We start from the raw sequence: 21,035 nt of genomic DNA on the forward strand, positions 1-21,035 counted from the left end.
ATCATTTATTTTAAGTTTGCTTTAAAATTCTAAAATTAATGTAATGATGCGTGAACATCGCTTCTTAATTGTGCAAGTTTATTTTAAAAATCATGGTTCTCTTTAAAATTAGTTTTGTGCACTCTTTTGTTTAGAAGTCTCAATAAATATTTTCAATAAAATGTTTCCAAAAAATGTGCAAAACAGATATAAATAAAAATACAATAGGCATTTTTGAATCAGGCCAGGGACGCAGCCTTCGTACTTACTACTTATTGATTTAACATAATGTGCATTTTTTTTGTGCTAATTTTAAGTACATTTTGTTCCACTATACACCACGACCACTGTGCATTGGAATAAATAATTGAGTGGAACTTTTTTGCTCGAAACGACAAATTTTTCGGTATTTACATAACTCCTCAATATTGTCGACATTCATACATTATTTACCTTACAACAGTTGTAGGTACAATGTACATATTTCTCTTCTTTACACAAATGTGTAATTTTTGCCAAACTTTTATTATTGTCATCCATTATTTTATCTCTATACTTATGTACATACATATTTATATGATCATATTACGGTATATCGTCATTTCAGTTATATTTGAAATATTTTTGTTTGGTAGTCTTTATTGTTTACTTATGCGTTGTTATTATGGTCGTTTTTGTAACAAAACTGTGGTTATTTCAAATATTATTTTTATTATTTTTGTTTACTATAATTTAAATGTACATATTTTAGATAATGCAATGTTTATTTCAAACAAAATTGTTCAATGTTAATTATGAGGACCAAAAGCATAGCATTATTTTATTCCCAGCATCAATTAATTATTATTATTTAAGGTCGTCGTGGGAATTGCAAAATTTAGTAATTTGTCCAGTAAAGTGATGCAATATAATTTGTTTAATTCTAACTTAAATTAATGTTAGTGGCTTCATTTCCGTATTGTGAAACCTTTCATTTTAAATAGCCTCTTATTTTGGCAACTGTCACTTTTGTCGCTGTCATCTTTTGACATTTGACAAGAAAGAACTACGCCATTCCTAAAAATAAAAAAAATACCCTCCTCAAAAATTTTTCTCCTCAACGCATTAAACATATTTACAGAAAAACCGCGTTATTTCCCGAAGAGGTGACTACAATATTGGATAACGACATCTTATTATCTAGGACCTCAACTGAACTGTAAGGTCTATTCCAACTCCATAATGGATTTAAGAATTTAAAGATGACATTTGTAAAGTAATTAAGATCAATCATGTACAATGAAAAGGATATCGACTTGACAACATTTTTAAAGAAGTAAACAAGCAAGCCCTTTGAAATACTTGAGATATGCAGCTCGACTTCGTTGATATGGCCACTGTGGATACGTTTGCAGCAGTCGATTCCCATTGTTCGACGCTTCGCCAACACATTTCCAAGTCCATATTTTCCAATTCGTGTCTAGTCCATGCCTTCGTCAATTTTAGTCAAAAGTTTAGAAGTAATCATGAAGCTTAATAATGTTCTTGAGGCCATTCACAGTAACGTGATAATCGTTATCTTCTATAAAAAAACATGGACTAACAATGCCTACCTGTGGAAGAAGTGGTGCTTCATGAACCAAGTGTGGATTTTTACCGGTACAAATATTTTTATTTTGCTTATTGGCGAACCCATTAAGTCAGTGATAAGCTTTAGCCACGCAAATGATTTTGCGATGAAATTCATCATCTTAGAAATTCATCATTAGAGAATGCACTTTGATTTCAATGGCACATCGGCCTCAATTCTTGAGTCAACTTGTATGAGTGTAAACCAAGATCCTTACACAAAATGCGCCATAATTTCGTCTAAACGATGCACAATCCTTGAGAATGCCTTGGAGTTGACTGATTATGATCGTTTGCTACGGATGCGGTAGCGTTCTTTTCGACTTTAAGACCCGGCACTCTAACACGTCAACATCACAAAACGAATATGTAGACTCAAAAGTTTGTATTTGTATACTTGTAGTTGCCTGTCAAACAGGGCACGAATTATGACTGAAAATTGAAGTTAACCCTCTCAAAAATAACGGTCACCGATTTGAAAGTACAGTAGAAACTTTTTGTAGAAGTTGCTCACCCGTGTATATACAATATTGGCTATGTAGAGTTTATTGAATAAATTGACAGTAGGCGTTTTTTTTTAGTTCAGAGCAAAGCCTGAACTGTCTAACAAAAAATTGTGTTTCATTTTTTTCCCTCCGAACTTTCAAAACTTCAAATTTGTGTTTCTTTTTTTGTTTTGTTCGTGTTCTGAGCTTGTTCAGAGCCTGCTGTAAGAGCTCAGAATAAAATAACTGTGCAGATCAAGTTGAATGCTGAACACAAGCATTTGACAGGTGAAATTGAAGAAAAAATAAATCAAACAATTAAAACGGCACAAGAAAGTAGTGGGGTTAGTGCAAAAGGTATGTTTATATAAGAAATAACAAATAAAATATATTTTGTAGGCCTGGGTTTTATTCCAGGGGGCTTGAAATGGACCAGAAATACTTGTTTGATCATAGTTAGTTTTACCATTTTAATTTAAGCTTTCAATCATATTTCTTGTTTCGTTACGTGAAATGGTAGTCGCAACTAAATTTGTAGACCTGCTAGAGTGCATATATTCTGATACTCAATCAGCAGTGTGGACAGGAAGGGAGTTATCGAGGTACTTCGAAACAATATATGGGTTGAAACAAGGATGCCTTTATCACCTTTACTTTTTGCTTTATATATAAATGATCTACATGCGATTATTGAAGGAGGTCTTAATATTGACAGTTTAAATATAAGGTTGTTGCTGTATGCTGACGACATGGTGATCTTAGCAGAGGATGTGGAGATTTTGCAAGGCATGATAGAGCGCCAATTGGAATCTCGAAGTGAATCTCTCAAAATCGGAAATTATGGTCTTCCGAAATGGTGGCAGGCTATCAAATAGGGAAAAATGGAATTTCAACGGAGAAGAAATTCGGATAGCACCTCAGTACACATATCCTGGTGTTCTGCTTACTCCAAAGATGAACTTTTTTAAGCATGTAAAGAAAAGAAATGCAGCAGCAAAGAACAGTATTAACGTGACATGGCATTGTTTTTTGAGTAAGCAGAATATCATCCTCAGTTGAAAATGGAAACTCTTTTTGGCAGTATGGAGAACTATTCAAACTTATAGTGCACAAGTCTGGGGGTTTTTAACTTTTGATGAAGTGGATAAGCTATAACGATACTTTCTAAAAAGAGTTTTAAAGTTACCATCATGCACTCCAAACTATGCATTACCGATTGAAACCGCAGCGGAAGACGGGCACTACTACACACTGGACTTACACCTTAGATATGTGCAAAAGACTAGATTTGAATACAGTGACACGAGACCACCTAAGCAATATACCAAAATCCTCTTAGCAAAACAACTTTTTTGAGTTAAGGAGATTAATATGATCGGAAACAGGTTCGGCTTGCACTGGGATGAGAACATGACAAGTGAAAGAGATTGGATTGTCAATAACTCACATATTCTTGATCAACTGCAATCGCATGCAAATCAAGTAGCACACTATTTTTTAAGATGTTGCATTATTTAATAGCACCGCAATACAAAACAGTTGACTTGGAGCCTTACAAACTATCTCGGATTTTCAAAACTAGATGCGATCTTATCTCACTCAACGGAAATAGGCGTGGAGGCAACGCATCAAAATTATGTAACCTGTGCAACATGAGAGAAGAAGAAGATATACATCATTTCCTAGGCAGGTGTCCCGTACTAAGAGAATTCAGGATAAAAAATTTTGAAAAAGCATTTTCTAAATGAAGCTGAAATTATTGCTGTCCTTAACGGAAATTGCAGGGCTGATTCGAACAGACTCTCGAGTTATATTTACGTGGCTATAAGCTATAGAAACAAAATAGTGTGCACTAAAGGGTGTCCCAAAATTAACGCAAGATTTTAATTAAATAGAAAATTCCGTTTTTAGTCTTTTGATAGTTATATTTTTATTGACTCGTAAAGTACATAGGATAGGGTTATGTATGGAATAACACATCGGACAAATGGCCTCCACGGCTTTGCATGCACATGCGCACTCTTTTGTTGGAATTTTCCATGACCATTCTGCATAAATGTGGCTGAATTTCGTTGATGCAGCGTTGGATCTCCTCCTTTAATGCACGGGTGGTTGTGGGCTTGTTGACATAGACTTGTGATTTCAAATAACCCCATAAAAAGAAGTCTAATGGTGTTAAATCACACGATCTAGGAGGCCAATTTTGATCACCGAAACGAGAGAGTACACGACCTGGAAATGTCTCATGCAGTAATTGAATTGTTTCACGATCTGTATGACATGTGGCACCGTCTTGTTGAAACCACATATTGGACACATAATTATCATCCAATTTTGGCAGAAAGAACTGTGTAATCATGTCGCGATATCGAGCACCAGTAACAGCAGCGGCGACGCGTGCCTAAAAAATGTAGTCGTTCAGTTTCAAAATTCTTATTTGTGATGCCAAGAAGTCAAACAAGTCTTTTTTTATATAAAAGTACATAATAATGTGGTTTAATTTTTATGTTAATAATAAATAGGTATGTGATGAATAAATATATTTGAAAGTTTAGTTTTTTTTTTAAGGTAAATAACAATAGACATTTTACGTTAGTACTTTTAGCTGTGTATTGTTCAATTGTAAGCATTGAAAGATTTGATAACCTATTTTGGCCCATAGTTGTTGCAGAATAGGTTTTTATTCTTTTAAGGGTTGAAAACGACCATTCAACAGACGAGGGAATGTAAGTACAAGTTCACATAATTTGTATATCTCAGGGAAAACTTAAACCAGATCATCTATGCCGCAGCTAGCCGTTTTCCTCATTTCCATCATTCCACAGCAAAAAGAAGCTTTCCTCGTTCAAAACTGATCTGAACGAAATCGTCCCTAGGAACGACGCGCGTCTCATTTCTCATATTCGAAAAAATAAAAAAATAAAATGTTGGAATATGCACCCAAATAAATAAATAAACTACTTACCTACGCCCTAGCTATCCGTTTTCCTTATTTCCATCATTCTATATATTAAAAAAAGCTCTACTCGTTCAAAACAAATTTGCACGAAATGCTCCCTACAACGAGCGAATTGTTTTTTTCTTTTCTTTTATGCTTTCTATGGGCTCATTTCGTTGCCAAATCGTATGAACGACTTGGGTAGATACACTGTACAGATCGGTTGAGTAAAACAAAACAGTAGCAGGTAGCTAGTTCGTTTTTTTTATTTGGGTAGTTCACAGAAGGAACGCGCGAGTTGGAAAATGGAAATTATGTACGTATACATTAGATATAACTATAAGGAATGAAGGAACAGTATGATTATGAGGTGTGGGTTAATTAGATAGAAATTAAAATAATGTCGCCTGTAAGCTAGTCGTTCATGCACGACTTGAACAATATGACGCCTCGCCACTGAGTAACAGTCACTGCTTGACCAGCATCATTTTCAAAAAAATATGGCCCAATTATGCCTCCAGCCCAAAATCCACACCATACAGTCACGCGTTGTGGATGCATTTGTTTTTCGAAGATTACATGTGGGTTCTCCGAACCCCAAATGTGGCAATTTTGGCGATTGACAAAGCCATCAAGATGAAAATGTGCTTCATCGCTTAGGATGATTTTGTTCGAAAAATCAGGGTCCATTTGTTGATGTTCAATAATCCATTCAACGAACTCTCTTCTCTGTCCATGGTCATTAGGCTTTAATTGTTGTGTTAATTGAATTTTGTAAGCATGAAGACACAGATCTTTGGTGAGTATACGCTGTAGAGAGGTTCTTGAAATTTGCAATTTTTGTCCACGACGTCGAATTGAGGTTCCTGGATTGTCAGCAGCACTCTCACGCACTGCTTCGACATTCACATTTGAACGGCTTGTTTTTGGACGACAAGTGTGTTTGGCGTCTCCAACGGATCCAGTCTCCATGAATTTTTCAATTAATCTCTTCACAGTTGACGAAGTTTAAACACTATTCCGACCATATTTTGTATGAAATTTTCGAACTGCAGCCGCCAAGCTTTCACTATTTTTGAAATATTCTTTAATAATGAAGACACGTTGTTCTATCGTGTAACGCTCCATTTTTAATAACCCTATACTGTTAGCTGTCAAATTGCTTTTTTTCAGGGTTGCTAACACTTCACTGCACAAATGTCGGCAAATTGAAATCTTGCGTTAATTTTGGGACACCCTTTATTAACGTGTACACAACACTTTAAAACTTTAAAATTTAGGGTTTCTCTCTAAATTTATCTTAAATCAAAAATTGTATCTTTTTTATAAATGTACTTCAATGTAAAATTGTTTATTTTTCACTTACCCTACAGACGACTCTTAATGTCATTGTCGTAAGTTTTTTAAATCTTTCAACATAACTATCTTTCAAGTTAAATTAAAAAATGTATAAAAATATTAAGTTGAAAATAAAAAACATTTTAGGTACTTCTACTTGCATTTTACCACTACTATTTCTTGTTTCTGAGGAAAATGACAAATAAATTTGAATGTCAAGTAGTGACAGTTTAAGTGTTCTGGAATTTTTTTTCCAAAAATAATTTTGAAAGCTCAGAAAACGCTTTGTTCAGACGACTATATTCAGAGCTCTACTCCATAGATACAAAAACTAAAATCATATTTTTCAAGTCCCTATTAGAAAAAACTTGAAACCGTCCTTTTTAAACTAAAACAAACATCAATAAAACATTTTAAAGTTTTCTTAAATATCAAATGGGAAATCCCATTGAAAAGGGTGAAAGAAACCAGATTACAAATAAAGTAGTTTGCTTCTTTTTGTTAAGTTTCGTTACTTTTGTTTTCGATGATTGTTTACAAGAATGACATTAATGGCTGAATCACAAACACGTTTGAGCTTCGGCTTCACCTGACGTTTATGAGTTCACAATGGAGTATTAGAATGGAGCTTTGACCTCACGTTTCGTTTCACAATCGTAAGGAAAAGAACGTAATGTAACGTAATGTGACTCCAATCGGAAGTTCCAGTTCAATTATCTGAACTCTATGACGCAGACGAAGCCGAAGCTGAAGCGTGTTTGTGATTCAGCCATAAAGAAAACCGATATTTGCTTAATCGGAATTGAAAGTGAATATAAAATGGTGAAATTTTGACAGGTGTTGAAACTACATTTCGTTGGATGATGATTTATTGCAATGGCCAAGAATGTATATATTCTTACAGTAATAGTTAGTGAAATCTTTTTTTCTCGCCAATTTATAGACTACGAATGTCCATGCTTTAAATTAATCATCGTTCTCATAACTGACTTGAATTTAATATTTCAATATTTATGGGTACAACGTTTCAACAAACAATTTGTTTCCCTTTAAATCAAAATTTAAAACAAAAACACAAGGATATAATAATTTGCATTCATGCCATGCATTTCAACGAAGGAAAAGCGTGACCCTGAACTTAAAGAGTACTTCTATCTTATTTATATTCTGGAAAGACTTAAAATAAACACTTAAGCAAATGAAAACTTCACTCAATTATTGTAGCTTATATACGGAGTTGGATACTTTTATGAAGCCAGCCAACGTAGATTTATCGTTTTCATTCATTGCCTCACTTAAGTTCATTTGTTTTATACTGCCATTTATCCTGGATTGGATATATGATTCCCAGTTCAATCGTAATAATTTTAAGCATAAAAGTATTATTACCAAACGAAAAGCAGTCCAATTAATGCTCTGCATTATTAATGTGTCCAGAGGGTATAGTTTTTGGCCATTTAGATTTTCAATTCAATTAGATATGGCATTTGGTAATGAATAATAAAATTTAAAAAATAAAGCAAATTCAAACAAACTTTTTTGAAGTTGGAAAATTTTGGGAAAAGGTATCTAGTGTGTCAAAAAAATGGGTTTTTGACTTAACAGTAGATTTTTGCACTTTTTCTACTCATATTTCATACTTCAAAACGGTTTCAACTCAACGGAAAGGAGTGTTCCTTGTTATCCCTTTAGAGCGCTTAGTTTCATAGCCAATTCAAAAAGTTAAAAAGTTATCCCACATTTCCTTATTCTCGTTGTTACAAAAAGATTTTAAAATTCCTCAAATTTTAATATTTTAAAAGTTTTTATCAGCACTTTCCATTTTAAGTGCTTAAATTGCCATCCCTCCAATTGAACCCCCATCAACATCATACCCTAACCACTTAGAGCGATTCTTGATTATAAAAATTTTCACACAATAAACGAAAAGCATTTTCCCAAAATGGAAGGTAAGTTGTTGTAAATAGTAAAGTATTGTATAGAATGCATCAGGAGCTGTGTGAATATAGAATTTTCCAGAACGACAAAATGGAAACAAATGATAATGCTTTTTTGTATTTATTTTCTTGATACATTTTCTCTATACGAGTAGAGTAGTGTTGCAGTTTTTGCACTCTAATTCGCAAACAGGAAAGCAATAAATTTATGACAATAGGAACATTATAATAGCTAAGAGGAACGATGAATTTTAACTTTTAGGTAATGTTCAAAATGGGTAAAATCGAGTGTTAAAAATAAAATGAAATACTGCATTCCATATGAACTTGCTCTTAAGAGGAGGAGACTCTGTACCAATATTGCAACCTAAACAAAAATAATCAAATCGATTTTTAGGAATTTATTACCTACAACATGGCCTTATCTGTTATTTGTATCATCTACAAATGTACATAGATCGATTGGGGGGAAGATAAAACAGTTACTACTGATAAAGTAATTTAAAAAAAATATAATGGGACCAAGAGCACTTCCTTGTGGGACCCTAGATTTATTTTTTCCAAAGCACTGAACTTGTCTGTTTGGATATAAAAGAAAGTTGGTGGAAACTGTTTTTTTTCTACCTAATGGAAAGCTTCAAAAGGCACTCGGTAAGAATCGGTACCGAGTAGTCTGGGACTATTACCAAGCTAATCAGGACCCATCTATGAAAGATCCAGAAAAGGTTTTTCCGTTTTTTTAAATTAAAATTCTTTTTAGGGGAAGTTTATACTTATAATGCTTTCGTATATCTTTAAGACCATGAGCTAAGAAATCGTAGCTCTTCTAAATCTCGAAACAACACGGTCACCATATGACAAGTGCTATAAATTTGAAATCGCTAATTGCAGCGTTCTGTAATTTACTTCTACATCTGAAAATCACGATGTAGATCGCTGTTTCTTATATAATAAAGAAGGTACATTCGGCAGCGAACTTAATTAGAGCTACAGACCTGGGTGAACTAGGGCCTCACCCAACAAACTTCTCCATTAGCTACGCACTCCAAGTTGGGTGAGGTCACTTTCCACTTGTGCACGCCAACTGATCAGCAGTCTTCCTCTACTGCGCTGTTCTGCGGGTGTTGATTCGAAGACTTTCCGGGCAGGATCATTGGTTTCCATGAGCTCTACGTGACCCAGTCATCCCAGTCGTTATACTTCTACCCTTCTAGCTTCTTGTAGGTTGCTATACAACTCATACAGCTCGATGTTCCATCTTTTCCTCCCCTTAACTTCTTTGCCCACGGGACCGTAGGTCACTCGAAGAACTTTTCTCTCGAAACGACCCAAGGTGCTTATGTCATAATCCATTATTCATCTCAATATAGCAGAATGGGGAAGATGAGGGCCATAAATAGCGACAGAGGCAGGGCCGTATTGAGGGCCTCTAAAAATAGAGGCTTCGAAAAATTTTTGTTTCAAATTCCAACTAGTAAACATCTTTTCCTTTGATATGTATTTTTTGCTTGGAAAGGCAACTGTTAACTCTTGCCCATCGGCTGTTCTGTTCTTTGATTTTGTGAAGAATTTGTACACGTTTTTCACAGCCAGTTCAGAGCGGCACCGAATTCTGATTGAGAAATCAGCGGAGAAGAAAAGCGGCCAGTTTTTAGTCATGAAAAAGCTCAGCGACACTCGTTGGTGTTGGCGATCTGAAGCTACGAAAGCCTTAGTCAACGGCTATTCGGAAATCGAAGAAGCTCTAACCAGCATATCTTCCAATAAAGAGCAAAAAGACATCGTGTGGAATAAAGCAACGCACCTTCGACAGAAGATGAGTGGTCTCGAAACCTCTTTTTTCGCAACATTAAAAGCTGTACGTTAGAGACTTTGATTCCTGAATCACATCTAGAAGATGGATGCTGAAAATTTGCACCCTGCAGCAGAGGCATTGGCGAAAGTGTATCCGGATGATTTTGAACCTAGTCTTGGTTATGAGTTGGTTCGATTTGTATCTTTGATTAACTCAAACAAAAACGAAAAGGGCTATGGATTAGATCAATCGCCGGAACTATTTTACTATCAAATTCTCGAAAATCAAAATTTCAAAGCTACATTCCAAAACCTCGAAATTGCATTAAGAATGTATTTGGTTTTGATGGTAACAAATTGCACTCGAGAGCGCTCATTTTCAAAAATGAGAATTATAAAAAATAGGCTTCGAACCACGATCGAACAAAACCTTTCAAAGCTCTGTCCTGAGCATTGAAAGCGATTTACTCCGAGAACTGGATTGGAAAGAAATCATCAACGATTTGTAAATGGTACAAAGTTGGTCCTTTCGGTACACCGGCTTCAATTTTCTTTAATTCCAAGTAATTTTCGTCTTACCATACTCAGAAGAGCCGTTTCGTAACGTATGATTTCAGTTTTTCCCAACACTTCCAGGAAAATCTCTTTGCAGTTTGTAGGCCCAAGTGCCAAAAATTGTTAAGGGCTTGAGCAACAGTTTAGAATACAGCGGTGCATACTCACTTTTCTTCCATTGTCTTTTACACCACGTTCGTTATATGATGCCTTTGGTCAATCTTGGAATGTTTATTTCAAAATCCAAACTCGGAATTAGTCTCCGGTTTTGTAATATTTTGCTGAGATATTAGCAGTAGCAGTTTTTCAAAAACTTTTGCTATCATTATTATAAGTGAAATTCGGCTTTAAGATGATTTTTCCGTTGGTGGGCTACTTTTTAAAAAAAATTTGAACTTTTGAAGGCTATTGAAGGCAACACCTTGGACCAAAATAAAAAGGAAGATCTCATAACCAGAGAGGTCTGTCCTAACAGTTGAAATTTTATTTTTAACCAACTTCACCCAATAGTGATTTAGTTCTGTAAAGTGTGACCGAAAAAAAGTTCATATTTAAGAGTGTATTGTTCCATTTTAGTAATGGCGTAGTTTTACTTGTCAAGTGTCAAAAGATGACATCTTCAAAATGTTCACCATTTTCTTAGTGAATATATGAAACTTTAATGCATTATTGAAGGGTGTTTCATTCCCTTTTTAGAAATGACGTATTTTATCTTTTAAAGTGTCAAAAGTGACATCTGTCCAAATAACTATTGAATATTAAACCTTTAATAGAATTTAATAGAATTTCTATACATAAATTTTATTTTATCTAACTATTGAAACTTTCCCACAGTAAAAAAAAAAAAGTTTACCGAATTTTTCAAATATTATAACTGTGTTCTGACATAAATACAAATACGAGTAAGGATGAACTTCATTTCAAATACTCATATCATCAAAATCATCTCTGTTTTTAACTGACAAGACAAAAGAAAAGTAAAAGAAAAGAAGGCAAAAAAACATCAAAAAAACGAAAAGAGAAACAAATATAAAACTAACTTGAGCTTAGATATCCTGCGGGAAAGGTTCCATTAAACAGGATTTTCCCATCAAACACAAAAACCATACTTCTAATACTCTCCACCGATCGACCGACCAACGACCGCCCACCCACTCTTTGCCTTTTCATCGCTCAATTGAAAAGCATTTAATTTGCTCTCGCTCCAACGGAGCATAAGATATGTTCTCACCATGTCCTCCCGTGTCCCTGATGTTCGCCTATTAGTTATTATTATGTATAACTATTCAACTATCGTCGTCGCTTGCTCGTCCTTCGTCCTTATTCTCATAGTCGGTGGTGTCAGTATAGTTGGATTCTGATTTGGATCTCTAACGCTAACAGCGCCAGCAGCAGATGCGGAGAATGGAATGGAGCAATACTTGGTGTATTGGGATTGGGTTATATTATGACGAAAACGAATCCTTGCAAACATCCTGTCTGATGGTATAAGTGGAGGTAGGTACTGCGGCGGTGGTCGGTTCCCGTTATGCTGTGACGGAAAACTCAAGCAATTTCCAGATGGGTTAGTTCGAGTTCGAGGATACGAGGAGTTATAGAGTAGAGTACATAACATATGTGTGGCTATGTTCATTTTAATAAGAGACTTGTACATATGGTTTGTCTTTGATCCTTCCTCTTCCGTCCTACCGTCCGTCCTTCAGTTTGTTCACATTCCTATTTATTATTATCCTTATGTGCTGGCTTAACTGTAGCCACTTTTCCTGATGATGACTATGACGACGACGATGATGATTATTACGATTACTTTCTATGGTATGCGCCCATGGAGCAAAGTGCCATACAGCACCAAAGGCGATGGTATAGTGGTTTAACGATATGGCGATGTTATAGTGGTTCTATCTTCTGCTAGATGGGTGTGGCTCTTTGAGAGTGGCTCGTTTGTGGTCCTGATGACGGGAATAAAGTTGGGATATTAGTTGATCTCAAAAAGTGGCACATTCCGCTCCAAGTAAAATTAAACACACAACACTCTCAACACACTTACTCCTTTGTGTTAAAGCATCACCCCATCAGCAGCATCGCAGCATCGTTTGTCTACAAGTATATTCTTGAATATTGAGTCTTTGCTCATACATACGGCGCAACATAGTATATGTATATGCGGCTTGAGGATTAAGTCGTTTCTTGAAATGAGATGAGATTGAATGAAACAATGAAGTCGATTATGTGGTTGGATAGACTATACATTTTATGCAGACAATTAAGTTGTTTAATGCGATAACTTGCTTTTCCATTAGGATTGCCCTTAAAGCAAACACTTAACAGTCTGACGGATTAGTTGTTGTATAGCGAATATTTGAATTGATTATGGGTTGGATTTGACATTAGTTTATATAATAAACTACTCGAACCGGGAGTTTTATTGGTTTTAGGTATTAAGATTCTATTTGTATTATAATGTTAGTTAGATTAATTTATAATTGAATTTAATTAACCTTTTTTATATCCCTAATCCTGAAGCTTATTGAAATATTAGGTGGAAAAAAAAAACACCAACGACTTAAACCTTTTTATGAAGTACCCTGAATCTTGACAGTCGAAGGTGCAAGAAATATATACATAAATCAATTTGAGATCTTCCTAATTTTTATCTGATTGTTTTGGAATCTTTTAGTGAGAAATCAAAATCATATGAAGTTTTTTTATAAGGTTTTTCTTAGAATGTGCTAATTTAAGTAATGTTCGTATAAAACTTGACAGTAGAAGTTTAAGACGAGCTTTTAATTTTATTTTAAGTATAGAATAATAATGAGTGTTGTGTTTAGACGTGTAGTTTTTTAATCTGAGACTACTTTATTCGAAATTGGTCTTTTTGACAGCTGTCATTTGATTAATGTTCAGTTTTTCACTTAATTGGAAATCATGCAAATTTTTTACCAAAAAAAGAGGCTGGGTGCGAACCACACTGATAACTTCCCACCCTGTTTGTCGATTTGTCTTGCTTAAAAGTTTGTAGGTTTTCGTTTTGGGTTAAGAAAGTTGTTATTATTTTATTTATTAATATTATTAATATATTTTAGTTTGAAAATCCAGTTTTGTTAAAAATATTTTTAGCCGAAAACAAATGTTTTCCTATTTTAGTAGCATTTCTTAAATTTTTACAAATTGGATGAATGAAATTAATTTGAGAGATATCAAGAACCGAACATCAATTTTTACCAAATTTGCGTACTATTTTTTGTATATTCCATTTTTTATGACAAAACGGACTGTTGGTTTTTATAAAAAAAAACTACTGAATATCGGAAACAATATTTTCTGTGAAATAAAAAAGTTTGAAGACAATATTTTTAATTTGTGAAAAACTGTTTGAGTCGAAAGTAAATTTTTAGTAAGTTTTAGTATTGTTTTTTTTTTGTAAGGTTTATATTTCTTGTAAGAAAGCTCAATTATATTTATTCAAAATTTTACGAAATGTTGCCAACAATATTTTATAAAGATGAAAGTAGTTTAAAGACAATATCTGAAAGTCTTAAGAAGATATTTGAGTCGAGTGAAAAATGTTTACCAACTTTTGTTAAATTTTCTTTCAAGTTTTTATTTTTTTTAAACAACAATATTTTTAAATATTTTTAAATAAATAAAAATAATTCTTGAAAAGATATTTGAGTCGAAATTCAATATTTACCAACTTTGAATATTGTTTTTTTTAGGTTGTTATTGTTTATAAAAAAAAAAATGTCAATTCGATTTTTCTTAAAAATGTACCAGATGTTAAAAATTTTAATTTTCGTTCCACAAAATTGTTTTGGAGATAAAATCATTTTGTATTCGTAAAGGGTATAAGTGCTGCCATCGAGCATTACAATTTTAGCTTTGCTCAACCACTTTATGGAATATTTTGCGGGCTTAATAAATGCAAGGCACGCAGTCACCTAGTATACCATATATCACAGCTTTTCATCCTCAATATGTCCGGCCAATCCCATAAAATTTTCTGGATGGAGGTAATATTTGCTTGTCTAATGTTATTTTCTTAATTTTCACCTGCACGTGTGCTGTCAACGGGAAATCCATCTTGTTGGTGCTCTTCTACTAACTTTTCTTGCGAAGTCAACCTACAACTTGAGGAACCAGGTCCTTGGTCGAAACCCGTAGGGCAAACATTTTCAAAACCGCCTTGGTCGAAACCCGTAGGGCAAACATTTTCAAAACCGCCTCTTAAAAGCAGCTCCGAATATGACGTAGTAGACCTTTAAGATGTTGACTAATTAGTTCGACTTTATTGGAACCGTAGACGCCACAATATCTCAAGAATTCCTCCACTGCCATCTGGGCAAAAAGATATATGCTTAAGTGTAACCACCTTTCCGTTCTCTCTCGTTTGCTATGAAACAAACAAATGTCTGCTGAGGTTAGAACTCAAGCTCCAGTTGAGGTACTAGACACCTGATGTTTACAGCAGGGATGTGAAATCATGAGTTGGAAGACAAAAGTCTGTTCTAAAAAGAACCCGTAGATGATTTTGTACTCTTGAATGCACATAGCTACTATTTCATTGAATCTACACGCAAATAAGCAAAGCCATATTTGGAGTGATCATAATGCAGAAGCCGTTTTTAAGACGCCACCATTACATCCTTAAAAAGTCACTGTTATCCATGTACTCCATGGGCAAAGAAAATGATTGGTTCATATTTCTTTAAAAATAAACACGTCTATAACATTACAGTCAATGGGAATGCCATGATTAATGACTTTGGTTCCAACATGACGAAGGAGCTGTGTGTCATAGAGCTAAAGAAAAAATCAATTTATTTTTTTGCATTTGGTCAGCGCCTTATCTCTTTGGAATCTAAGATCGTGCTATTCAACACCGCACGATCAAAACAGATAAGCCTGAGTAAGTAAGTATTGAAAAAGAATATTCGGCGTGTTATCGCTCACCTACGATCTCAATTACTGCAAATAGTGGTTGAAAATTGGATATTTCGTGGAAGCTACTTAACCGATATTATTGTAAGAAACACAATGGCAAATCCTTGCTTTTAAACTTAAGCTAAGTTCTTGGTCATAACATTAAATTATGTGTTTGTTGTTCTTCTTAAAAACCAAACGTCAAAAAAATATTCTTTACTTCAAGGGTTACTCATTTGCACTGGCATTTGGCACCTGTCAAATTCAGCTGTCATTTGAAATGTCATAATATTAGATGAATGTTTTCCTTTTCGGATAACGCATCAATATCCAAAGTTTCTAAAAAATAGGCGATTCCGATTTTGATATTATTATGGTTGTCAAAATCGGTAAGACTAATTTTAAAGCGAATGAGCCTTTTTTGATGACGTAAGGTTTATGCATCATAGTAATGTTCGTGTAGGTTTCTACGTGTTTTGTTTTAACGTGACGCAAATCTCCTTTTTAGGTGGCGCTTGGAAAGCATTACATTTGGTTTTAACAAGAGGAATTATGGATTAATTAAGTGAGAAGCGTTCCTTTATATTGAAGGAGCTTTCAACAAAGTCAGTTACCAGGCGATCACAACAGCAATGGATAAGCTGAAATTAGAGAAGTCACTCATAGATCTTATAAGTTTCATGCTCAAAAGCAGGACAATAATTTCTAACATGAGAAGTTTTACTAATACCAGATCGGTGAATCGAGGCACTCCCCAAGGTGGAGTCCTTTCGCCTCTTTTATGGAACATGGTAGTAAACGACATACTTACAGCATTGGAAGCAGAGGGTTTTAAGGTGATTGCCTATGCTGACGACGTTGCAATATCCGTATCTGGGAAGCACCCCCAAGTTCTCTCGGAAATCCTACAAAATGCCCTAAACAGACTAACTAAATGGGCTAAGCAATGTGGATTGGACGTCAACCCAAACAAAACAGAATTAATACTCTTTTCGAGAAGATATAAAATTCCTCAGATTATCCCACCCAAGATTAGAGGAACACCATTACGCTTTTTCGATAAAACTAAATATTTGGACCTCATTTAAGACAAAAAACTAAATTGGAAGGCAAATATTGATGAAAGAGTCAAAAAGGCTACTGTAGCGCTTTTTACTTGTAAAAAGGCCGTAGGATCAAAATGGGGCTTCTCCCCAAAAATAACCCACTGGCTATACACTTCGGTAATCAGGCCGATACTCATTTATGGAGCCGTCGTATGGTGGACCGCACTGGACAGCGGTCAGCAGGTATGTGCATCACAGGAGCACTTCGCACAACACCAACCGCAGCACTGGAAGTGCTTTTAAACCTAACACCACTTGACATCTTCTCTAAAAAGGTGGCTGCCAACTCATGTGTAAGGCTTAGAGCCACCTCTCAATGGACCAGTAACAATACTGGACATACAACTATTCTAGACAATTTCAGATCTATCCCAGATCGATTAGACTATACCACCCCAAAAATGGTATTTGGTAAAAGATTCCATGTGTCCATCCCTTCAAGATCCTCCTGGGAAGAAGAGGGACCCCTGGAAGACGATGCGGTACACTTCTATACTGACGGTTCAAAGACCGATCAAGGAGTTGGAAGCGGTATCTTTTCAGAACAACTGAATCTCAGTCTATCCTATAAACTTCCCAATAAATGTAGTGTATTCCAGGCAGAAGTAATGGCGATTAAAGAAGCACTATGCTGGCTCAAAGAAAACGTTATATCTTGTAAGCATATACGAATCTTCTCAGACAGCCAAGCCGCTCTTAAATCTCTAGCGACTGTCTCCACAAACACTCAAACAGTCCACGATTGTCGATCATCTCTGAATGAGATGACGGAAGAGTTTAACATTCACCTCATTTGGGTGCGGGGCCACAGAGACGGGAAATTGCCAAGCCGATGAGCTCACCAAAAACGGAACAATTCTGCCTCATGTTAGACAAAAACATAACATAGGAACACCACTTGCTACATGCAAATATCCTCGCAAGCAATATGATCTAGAAACAACAAATGCTAGATGGTCAAAACGTCAAAACGAACCACCTGCCTAGCAACCAAGCAAATATGGCCAAGTATTGACTTAAAACGGTCAAAAGGCTTGATATCACTAAGCAGACAAAGTATAAGCTCTACAATTGGAGTAATAACGGGACACTGCCTCATAGGAAGACATGATCTGAGGCTAGGGGTCTACACAAATGACTTCTGTAGAAGCTGCATGGACGAAGAGGAAGAGGGAACGGTCCAACACCTTCTATGTACATGTCCAGCACTCTCCATTAGAATGAACTACTTTCTCGGTAATCCCTTCTTAAATAACACCAGTGAACTGGCAACGATTGACACAAAACGTCTCTCTAACTTTATTAAAAGTACAAAATGGTTTGTTTTAATTCTCTACTCTCTCATGAGTAACCTCATTAGTGGTATCACAATGGACCCTTGAGGTGTACGTGCGGCAATAACATCTGGACAGCCACTCCAACCTAACCTAACCTAAGTGAGAAGATTTCCGTTTTCGTTATATTACAATTTAACGAAAACGATTCTGCGATTTAGACAAGATTTTTTTTAACATCGTACTTGAAAGAATAGTGCAGAGCTCACACGTCAACATATAACACAGCGTGATGTCAATGGGGATTTTGTGAGTATTCGGCAGAGGCAACAAAAATTGGGTTAACGGTTAATGAGGGCTAAACAAAGTACAAGTAGTCAACAAGAAAGAACTTACAACACCGACACGTCTCGGTCAAAATGTCACCATCGACAGACGTAAGTAAGAAGTGAAGGACTTCGTCTACCTAGGCCCCGCTGTAAACGCAGAAAACAACACCAGCGCTGAGATCAAACGCAGAATAACTCTTGATAACCGCTGTTTCTTTGGGCTAAGAAAGCAATTGAGTGTTAAAGTCGTCTCTCCAGTTACCAATTTGTCGCTATATAAGACTATTATCATGCCTGTCCTGCTATACGGCACAGAAGCACGGACTATGACAAAAGCGGATGAAAGCACCTTGGGTCGGTTCGAGAAAAAAGTTCTTCGTGTGATCTAGGGAGAAGATGAAAGGACGAGCCGTAGCCAGAAAGGTAAAAGTCCATGAAAACCAATGTTTCGTCCCGGAAAGTCTTCGAATCCACCACCCACAGGACAGCGCTTTAGAGGAAGTGGAAAGTGACCTCACCCAACTTTGTGATTGAAACTGGAGATGGAGAAGTTTGTTGGGTAAGGCCCTAGTTCACACCGGACTGTAGCACGACCTCAAGTAATTAAAATTCTACGATTTGCTGCTGTAAGAATTGTCTTCTGTGAGGTTTCACTAAATAAAGTGCTTACCCGAGTAATCCTCAAACTTTAGGCAACTTAAACACAACAATACTTTTTGTTTTATGGCCGATATTGCGCGAATAAATAGTTGAAACAGCCGCAAAAGAATCACATGCTGGGAATCTTCTCGACACTTTCACGCTTAAAAATTCAATTAAATTCACATCAAAATATATTTCTGTTATTTTATATTTGAGTTTTTTTTGAAACCGACAAATGGATGACCCTTATAATAACAGAAAGAGAATTGGGTCCATACAATCTTATTCTGAGATATATATTCAAAAATAAAATATTACGTAACGCCCTGCTTTTCGTTTTTTATTTCTGTCTAAATTAAAGTTCAAGTCATTTCAACTAAAGAACTTAATTCTTGTAATCCTTTTTTTATGATAAGACCTAAAAATAAGTTATCCTAGACAAAGGAAAAATAATAAATGAAGAACAAAAAAAACATACTTCCTCTGACCCAGAGAGCATATACCATACTACCTACTGAATATATTTTCCCATTAATCCTTGTGACCTATTTCCGGCTCGAGTTCGACAGCCAACATAGCTCTTTTAAAGTTCAACAACTCATGTTTGTCTGTTCGTGTTATATTGTGAGTGGGATTTTAAAATGAAGCAACAGACAAGCAGATTATAGTCAGAGAAAAAATAAAAATAACACTCAACAACAGACAATAGTAAAATAGAAGAGAAAATAAAAATGCAACAAATTCAACTTCATCAATCATTATAATCCTGGATATTTAAAGTTGGAAACGTGGTGTCTTTTTTTAACTTTTTTCTATTCGTTTTCAAAAGGATATTGTTTTGCTTGCATTAGAAATGTTACAATTTAAATGCAGCATGTCTGGTATTTATAAAACAAAATATAAAATAAAATATAAAATATATTATGAATATTTAATAAACTTTGATGTGAGTTGATTTACTTTAACTTTAAAGTCTTAAAAACATTTCAAACTTTTTACAAGAGGCACAAAAGTTAATAGTTAAAAAATAAGCTTTTTTTAAAATTTTGCACGCACTTAAGGGGATATGAATACCCTTATAATGACTTTACCCAGTGCGAGCAATTAGGGTGGGAGGATAGCATTTGAAAGGAGATACCGATGCCTGCACATTGTAATGATTGGGAAATATTGAGTCTGGTTTAAGCATTCCACATTCGTGTAGTGCGACTAAAGAAAGAATTTCTGTAATTGACAGTACGTCCGAAATTGGGTTTAAGGGTAGACTGATTGGCATTCCCAAAAGAACGGATATTATGGTTAAACTGTATGACGCAACTGTCTATTTCGCAAGAGCATTGTTTATGAAAATAGCGATAAAATAATGACAGACATGAAGCCTTATGGAGGCGTAGCTCAAGAGATACATAAGTTTCAGTTAAACAACTGCCACCTATCAAATGCTATAGCTTTATCAGAAGGGTTTCATTGGCGACTTCATATATGTGATCACTCCACAAGATATGGTTTGTGATGCACATAACTAGAACTGAGAACCGTTCAGTCTCATCGATGCAAGTACCACCCATGGATAGTGGCATTGGAGGAAAGTTAAGCTGTTGTGACAGTAGACAGCATTGAGTTTTCAAAGCATTAAGTTCTACACGGTTTTTGATCCCCCATTGGACAATGCTGTCAAGATCAGAATTCAATAAGCTTATCATACGCTGCCGTTGATAGTCCACATCTGAAGAACAAGGATGCCAATCTGAAAACGAGTATGAGAAGCTGAGGGTTAGAAGTTTTAGACAAAAGATCATTTATAAAAAAAATGGAAGATTGTCGGAGACTAAACGGAGCCGTGGGGCAGACCAGCGTTTATTTTGTGGATATCAAATTTGAACCCGTCCAATACTACTTGAATTGAACGGTAATTTCTAACCCAACGAAGAAGAGCTTCATCAATAACAAAAGCACGCATTTTCGATAAGAGATCTTAATACCAGACTCTATCAAATGCCTTTGAAATATCAAGGGCAATAATTTTACTTTCTCCAAAACAATGTACAAATTTGTTCCACTGTTCGGTGAGATAAACCATAAGATTCCAAGTGGACCTATTGCCATTAAGAAGCTTTCGTTCTTCAAGAT

General features: G+C 35.4%; 1 protein-coding gene across 1 annotated transcript in view; it reads left to right on the plus strand.

Moving 5' to 3' along the window:
• The first annotated feature begins 279 nt into the window (after positions 1 to 279).
• LOC129951440 (cytochrome c oxidase subunit 7A1, mitochondrial) overlaps positions 280 to 21,035 on the plus strand; it is a 386,202-nt gene continuing 365,446 nt past the window's right edge. Inside the window, exon 1 of the mRNA XM_056063581.1 lies at positions 280 to 287. The gene's annotated coding sequence lies outside the window, so the exon portion shown is untranslated. The remainder of the gene's footprint in view (positions 288 to 21,035) is intronic.

Source organism: Eupeodes corollae, chromosome 3, assembly GCF_945859685.1.
Source record: "Eupeodes corollae chromosome 3, idEupCoro1.1, whole genome shotgun sequence".
Lineage (NCBI taxonomy): Eukaryota > Metazoa > Arthropoda > Insecta > Diptera > Syrphidae > Eupeodes > Eupeodes corollae.